This window comes from Otolemur garnettii, unplaced genomic scaffold, assembly GCF_000181295.1.
Source record: "Otolemur garnettii isolate 467f Iridium unplaced genomic scaffold, OtoGar3 scaffold00003, whole genome shotgun sequence".
NCBI lineage: Eukaryota > Metazoa > Chordata > Mammalia > Primates > Galagidae > Otolemur > Otolemur garnettii.
The window spans coordinates 1,225,034-1,233,520 of record NW_003852398.1 but is presented as its reverse complement, the minus strand read 5'-3'; the positions used below and the strand labels follow the sequence as shown (position 1 = coordinate 1,233,520).

General features: G+C 36.8%; 1 pseudogene across 1 annotated transcript; it reads right to left on the bottom strand.

The window, feature by feature from the left end:
- Window positions 1-1,359: 1,359 nt before the first annotated feature.
- Window positions 1,360-2,109, bottom strand: LOC100965441 (annotated as a pseudogene). Its single transcript, XR_001161443.1, has one exon. The product of XR_001161443.1 is annotated as a U1 small nuclear ribonucleoprotein C pseudogene (transcript).
- Between the last annotated feature and the right edge of the window lie 6,378 nt (window positions 2,110-8,487).

The window sequence follows — 8,487 nt, the reverse complement described above, 5'->3', positions numbered from 1 at the left end:
AGTCAGAAAAACTATACTTCATAAATCCAAAAAGCTAAGTAAAGATATGGAAGACATAAAAAATACCCAAATTAAACTTCTGGACGTGAAAAATACAAGGTTTGAGATGAAAAATACACTGACCAAGATAAAGAATAGATAAGACATGGCAGAAAAAAAAATTAGTGAACTTGAAGGCACAGACCTCAAAATTATCCAAAATTACACAGAAAGAACAAGGAAGAAAACAATTCTATGCCACACATCTGATAATTAAAATGAACCAATTCTTTGAAAGACATAATCTAAGAGATATAGACAATCTGAATAAGCTTATATCTATTAAAGGAATGGAATCAGTAATTAACCTTTCAAAAAAGAAAGCACTCTGCCCACAGGGTTTTACTGGTGAAGGAAGAAATAATACCAATTTTCTATAATCTTCCAGAAAACAGAAGCAGAGAGAACACTTCCTAACTTATTCTATAACTCTTGAATTACTATAATATCAAAACCGGATAAATATATTACAAGAAAGGAAGATTATAGACCAGTATCTTTCATGAACATAAAGGCAAAAACAGTATCCTCAACAACATATTAGCCAATCAGATATAACAATGTATAAAGAGAGAACTATACACCATGACCAAGTGAGATTTATCCCAGTTATGCAAAGCTGGCTCAACATTAAAAAGTCGACAAATATATTCTATCATATCAATGGGCTAGATAGAAAAATCATATAGGCAAGCATATGAACAGATGCATGAAAGTATTTGATAAAATCTAATACCTATTTGTGATAAAAATGCAGCAAACCGGACTAGAGGAAAAATGCTTTATTTACTATAGAACATCTATAATTTTTTTAAAAAAACCTTTCAGCTAATGTCATATTTAATGATGAGAAACTATATATTTTCCCCTCCTAAGACTGGGAACAAGGCAAGGATGTATTCTCTCATCACTACTATTCAACATTATACTGGAAATTCTAGCTAATGAAACAAGGCAAGAAAAGGAGATAAAATATATACAGATCAGGAAAAAATAAATAAAACTGTCTTTGTTCATAGATGGTATAATTATACATATAGAAGATTTCTAAAGAACTGACAAAAGATAGCTGAAACTAATAAGCAATTATATTAATAGCAAAGTTCCTAGGATATAAGGTCAATACGTAAATTAATTGCTTTCCTATAAACCAGCAAGGAACAACCGGAATTTGATGTTTAAAACATAATACCACTTACATTTGCATCAAAAAGGAAATACTTAGGTATAAATCTAATAAAGATATAAAACTTATATGAGGAAAACTTCAAAACTGATGAAAGAAATCAAAAAGAATCTAAATAAATGGAGAGATATTTCTTTTTTTTTTTTAACTAAAACAATTAACAATTTTATTTTCACATTTCACAATACAAGTGAAAACTGCTCCTTTTTTTAGTTCCACTTCTTCCCTTCAAAACTATTCTTATTCTCTCTTTGATAGGAAGGGGGAGCAAGTTTTCCTTATCATGCTATTAAGAAAACACCCAGCGTCACAGCACCATGATCTCCTGGTGAAGCAGAACAAGTAATATAAAACTGACATAAAGAAAACTCCCCTCTATCCTTATCTGTCTGGTCGAGTCATTCCAGGACGAGTGGGTACCATCATGGGACGAGCAGGAGGTCTCATCATTGGAGGCCCAGGCATCATTGGCATGTGACCTCCCATGGGTGGCCTCATTCCAGGAGCAGGTCCCACTGGCATCATCCCAGAAGGAGGAGGACCCATCATCGGCATCATAGGAGGGCCCCCCATATGCGGTGCTGGCATCATACCAGGACGAGGAGGATCCGGAAGACTGGGGGGAGGTGGAATCATTGCCCCTGCAGGAGGAGGAGCCGAGAATGGAGTAGGAGGTATTTTTCCTTGTTGAAATGCAGCCGTTGTTTTGTCAATCAGGCTCTGGGCCTGCTCTTCCATCCATTTCTGATAGTAGTCTTTCACATTCTCTTTGTGCTTCCTCCCACTGCAATGTGTCTTTCTCACAGATGGAGAGTCACGGGTGAGATATGTATCGCAGTAGTCACAATAAAACTTAGGCATATTCTCTCCTGGCCGTTAGCGACTCCGTTCTCGAGAGATATTTCACATTCATTGAAAGGAAGACTCAATATTGTTAAGAAGTCAGTTTTTCCAATTTTGATCTATAGATTCAATGCTATTCCAATCAAAAGTCCAGCAAGTTATTTTGCAGATATTGACAAACTGGTTCTAAAGTGTATGTGGAAAGACAAAAGACCCAGAAAAGCCAACACAATACTGAAGAAGAACAAGGTTGAAGGGCCAATAACATCTGACCTCAAGGCTTATTATAAAGCTACGGTAACCAAAATAGTGTGGCATTAGCAAAAGAATAGATGAATAGAGCAATGGACCAGAATAAAAAGACCAGTAATAGACTTACACATCCACAGTCAGCTGATCTCTGACAAACAAGGGCAACTCAATGGAGCAAGGGGGTCCTTTTAACAAATGGTGCTGAAACAAGTGAACAGGCAACATGCACATGCAACAAAATAAATAAATAAAAGGAGAAATGAATATAGACACAGACCATATACCTTTCACAAAAATCACCTCAAAATGAGTCATAGCACTAAATGTAAAATGTGAAACTATAAAACCGCTAGAAGATGACAAAGGAAAAAATCTAAATGACCTTGGGTTCAGCTATAACAAAAACCATGATCCATGAAAGCAATGACTGATAAATTGGACTTCATTAAAATTAAAAACTTCTGATCTAAGAAACATCCTGATACAAACAAGAACCACACATTGGTAGAAAATGTTTTCAAAACACTTATAGAATTCTTAATAATCAACAATAAGAGATGAATAAGCCAATCAAAAAATTCTGTGAGGCTGAGGTGGTGGATTGCCTGAGCTCAAGTTTGAGACCAGCCTGAGCAAAAGCGAGACCCTGTCTCTAAAATATAGCTGGGCATTGTGGCAGGTGCCTGTAGCCCCAGCTATTTGAGAGGATGAGGCAAGATAATGGCTTGAGTCCAAGAGTTTGAGGTTGCTGTGAGCTATGATGCCATAGCACCCTACCAAAGGGGGACAAAGTGAGACTCTGTCTCAAAAAAATAAGCTACTTGTTTGAAAAAAAAAAAAAAAACAATAAAATTGTGAAACTTCTAGCCAGGTGGATCAGGAAAGAAAGAAAGAAGGTAAAAATTACCAAAATCAAAACTAAAAGTGATGACATCACTATAGATTCCGTTGATATTAAAAGGATAAGAGAATATTATGAATACTTTAAATCAATAAATCTGAAAATTTAGATGTAGCAAATTCACTTAGTGAATTGTAGAAAAAAACACTTAATTCTATACAAACTTTTCAAAAAACTAAAGAGAAGCAAATATTTCCCAACCCATTCCATGAAGCAAGCATTACCTAGATATCAAAACCAAAGGTATTATGAGAAAAGAAAACTATAGACCAATAACCCTCATAAATACAGAAGGAAAACAAAGTCTAAACAAATTTTAGCAATTTGAATCTAGCAATATACTAAAAGGATAATATTTCATACATAAGTGGATTTTATGCTGGAAATTTGAGATTGGTTTATTAGAAAAATCAATCAATTTGCAGAAACCATATGATCATTTCCATAGACATAAAAAAGCATTTAAGGCAGCGCCTGTGGCTCAGTGAGTAGGGAGCTGGCCCCATATACTGAGGGTGGTGGGTTCAATCCAGCCCCGGCTGCACTACAATAAAAAAATAGCCGGACATTGTGGCGGGCACCTGTAGTCCCAGCTACTCGGAAGGCTGAGGCAAGAGAATCACCTAAGCCCAGGAGTTGGAGGTTGCTGTGAGCTGTGTGATGCCACGACACTCTACTGAGGGAGATAAAGTGAGACTGTCTCTACCAAAAAAAAAAAGCATTTAAAAAAATTCACTACCCATTCCTGATTTTAAAAACTCAGAAAACTAGGAATAAAAAATAAAAATCATATTTGATTATGAAAGTCTAAATATTTTCCTCCTCAGATCAGAAACAAGACAAGGACGTCTGCTCTCACCATTTCTACTAAACATTGTTCTGGAGTTAATAGCCAGTTATCAAGTAAGAAAAACGAACAAAAGCAATCTAGATGGGAAAGGAAGAAGTAAAACTATCTTTATTTGTCTACACAGAAAACCCAAAGTAATCTGCCAAAGAAGCTAGTAGGACTAATAAGTGACTTTAGGCAAGGTTTCAGGATGTACAATTAATATATTAAGACAATTGTATTTCTATATACCAGAAACAATCAGAAATCAAAGATTTTTAAAATACCATTTAAAATAGCACTGAAAATGTGAAACATTTAAGGGAAAAATCTGACAGAACATCTGAAAGATCTGTACACTAACAACTATGAAACATTGCTAAAATAAATTCTAAAAGACATAAATAAATGGAAAGATATACCTGGTTATCTAGTCAGATAGGCAATACTATTAACATGTCAATTCTCCCCCAATTGATCCCTATATTCAACACAATCCCAATCAAATATTGGGAATCTTTTTTGTGCAAATTGGCATGCTAATTTTAAAATTCTAGTAGGGCTCACACTTATACTTTGGGAGCCAAACATGGGAGGATCACTTGAACCCAGGAGTTTGTACCAGCCTGGACAACATAGCAAGACTTCCCTCTCTACAAAATATTTAAAAGTTACCAGGTGTGGTGGTATGTGCCTATAGTTCCAGCTACTAAGGAAACTGAGACAAGAGGATTACTTGAGCCCAGAAGTTTGAAGTTACATTGAGCTATGATTGCACTACTACACTCCACCCTGGGCAACAGAACAAGAGCCTATCTCTAAAATAGAAAGAAAAGAAAAAAAAATTGAGCAAATGAACTAGAACTACCTCCTACACACACATACATACACACCCACATGTACACACGCACACAATTACATACATATTACAACAGTTTAAATTTAAAAGACTGACAAATATTGGTGAGAAAACGGAATTCTCTCATGGTGATATAGTTAAACATACACTTAACATATGATCCAGCCATTCTTCTCCTAGAAAAATTTTTGAGAGAAAAGAAAATATATATTCATATAAAGACTTGTACACAAATGTTTTACAGCAGCTTTGTTCATTACAACTGAAACCTGAAAATAATTCAAATGGCCATTGGACAAGCCATCAACAAAATCTGGTATAGCCATTGCATGGAATACTATTTAGCAATAAAAAGGAATGAACTATTTACACAAAAACTAGGATGGATTAATCTATGTTGAAAGAAGCTAGACCAAAGGGTACATACTGTATGAATTTATTTATCTAAAACTCTAAGAAATGGAAGCTGAATTATAGTGACACAAATTGGAAAAATGTTTTCCTAAAGGAGTGTGCCAGCCCTGAGGGAATGATTACAATTACGAAGACACCATGCGGGAGTGGATATGTTCACTATCTTGATCGTGGTAATGATTTCATGGTGTATACATATAGAAAAACCTTATAAAATTATATACCTTAAGTGTATGAAGTTTATCATATATCAGTCATACTTTAACAAAACTGATTAACAAATTAGGGCACAGAAGAACACATTAAATGACACAACAATGCAGTCCACAAAATCCAGCCTATAAGAAACTCTGCAGACAAAGAACCCACTTCAATAAGTAAATTTCTGGAAAAAAAAAAAAAAAAAGAACAAGCCACAGGGAACCTTATGTTAAACAGACTTGAGAAATCTAGCGACTAATTGCAATGATCCTGACCTGAATCTGATTTAGATATCCAATTAAAAACTGAACATTGGCTTGCTATTTCATAATATTAAGAAAGTACTTTTAACATTTTCAGCATGATAATATTGTGGCTCCCTTTTTTAAAACTCATATTTAGACATTACACTGAAATACTTATAGATAAAATTGTATGTTCTCTGAGATTTGCTTCAACATAACATGGGAAGGGAAACAGGTTAGAGTATAAACAAGATTTCCTGCAAGTTGATCACTGTAAAAGCTGAATAAAGGACTCATGAGGACCATTCTAATATTAGTATTTCTCAATCTATGTTTTCATTATTGTCCCCCTTACAGCTTATGCAGACATTTTTTTTTTCTGATCAGTTCTCCCATCCCTGAAATTTAATACCAAGGATACACTGCATATGCTTATGTGCTGTGGCCCTTTGGAAGGTGGCAAACCATTGTAATATCTAAGATTAATTCACCCCCACCCCAAGAGTCTTTGACCTCTTCTTAAACCTGGTTGAGAATGTATGCACTACACTATTCTGTCTGCTTTTGTACATGTTTTTAAGTTTTCATTAATTTTTTTAAAATATATTTTTGAAGGAAAAAACATACTCATATAACCAAAAGGTGGCCAAGGAAGAAGCCATGGAACTGTCTTCTGAGCTGACAGGAACCAAGACTCAAATAGCATCAACTAGTTAGTTGAGAAGCTTGTGGTTATTCCCTGAACTACTACTACTACTACTGGGCATGGACCCCACCCAGTCCCTCATAAGGGGACTTATGATGGGCTCCAGGGAAGAACTGAACTAGCTAGACCTAGAACTTTTGCTTGTGTCTCCTTTTCAAGAATCAACCTGTTGGCCAGGGGCAATGGCCCACACCTGTAATCCTAACATTCTGGGAGGCCATGGCTGGAGGATCGCCTGAACTCAGGAGTTCAAGACTGGCATGAGTAAAGTAAGACCCCATCTCTAAAATCAGCCAGCAGTGGCGCCTGTGGCTCAAAGAAGTAAGGCACTGGCCCCATATGCTGGAGGTGGCAGGTTCAAACCCAGCCCTGGCCAAAAACTGCAAAAAAAGAAAAAAATATATGCTAATAAAATCTGCCAGGCACTGTGGTGGGCGCCTGTAGTTCCAGCTACTTGGGAGGCTGAGGCAAGAGAATTGCTTGAGCCCAAGGGTTTGAGGTTGCTGTGAGCTATGATACCACAGCACTCTACCCAGGGTGATAGAGACTGTCTCCAAAAAAGGAAAGGAAAGGAAAAGGAAAGGAAAAGGAAAGGAAAAGGAAAGGAAAGGAAAGGAGAAAAAAGAATCAACCTCACTTCAAGACTTGCTGATCCCAAAGTGGATGCTTTCTTACTATGTACATACTTCTTATTTAAACTACATGCCCGCATTCAGTAAAAGCCTTTAATACACCCTGATTGAATCCGCTTTGGTACTGACCCTCTGGCAGTTCCTATAGGAGATGGATAGAATGTGCAGTGTGTCCTAGTCCAGACACAGTAGTCCCTTCTGGAGTAGTGGAGACAGGAGGAATGCATAGCTTTTTATACAAAAATTGGGGCTTTGGGAAGGAGAAAAGAGAAACTTCCTATCTTTTTTTTTTCTTTTGCTGCTATTGGCATGTCTGTTTAATTCCTTCAAATCAGTAGTATCTCCACAAAAATGTGTCTATCAGATAATCTAGAAAGGCATATCATTGCCCTCTGCTAAACAATTAAATAAGATTGTGAACTCCAGTTTAAAAAATCAATATCAGGAAAAGATGTGATTGGCCTGGTTTAAGTCACTTGCTCGTGCCCGGGCCAATTACTGTGGCCAGGGAGAAGAAATCCTATGACTGGCACGGCTAGTACCAAATGCCTGCACCCAGGCAGGGAGAAGGTGCTGAGTATGCAGCTCCTGTATCCCCAAAGATGGAGCACTGCTCTCAGGTAGACAAAATACTAGGAGTCCTCTCAATGGTATTTGCCAAACAAGGTTCCTACAAGAACGTACAACAAAGCTTCTTTCCTCTTTGGCATCCAGTATATCTTTAATACTTTGTTTTCTTTCCCAAGTCTCCACCGTGACCCTGCCTTTCAGCTACAGTTCTCCCAAGCAGAACAGGCCCTGGTAAAAAAAAAAAAAAAAAAAAAACAGAATAAAAAAAGCATTGAGTGAGTTCTATCTAAACAGGCTCTGGCTCCCCATGAACATCTCTTTCATTTCAAATAAATAAAAACTTAAAATAGTAATAAAATAAAAATAAAAGTAGAAAGGCCTTGAACAAGCCACCATATCCCTACAACCCAGATTCCTCATCTATAAATGGAATCATTACAGTTGTAGAGTCATTGCAATATGAAATGGATTGAGGCATGTGAAATGTATTCCATTTTGAGCATACAGTAGATACTTAATAAATGGTAGCTATTATGCTCCATTCAATTCTACATTTTTATAAAAACCGATTAGAAAGAAATCTCACTGAAAATAAATACACTGAGAACATTTCAAAATTCTTGGAGAATTCCATAGCTAAGAAAAGACCACATCACCTTCTTACCAGGGATCACCTATCTCTTGGCTATCACCTACCAGCACCCCACCTGCAACTCTGCACACCCTAGCTGAGCCCCCTCCACACCATTTCTCAGAGATCTAAGGATCTGCACGTTTGCCTCCCACCATGTCCTTCCCCACCCTCTAGTC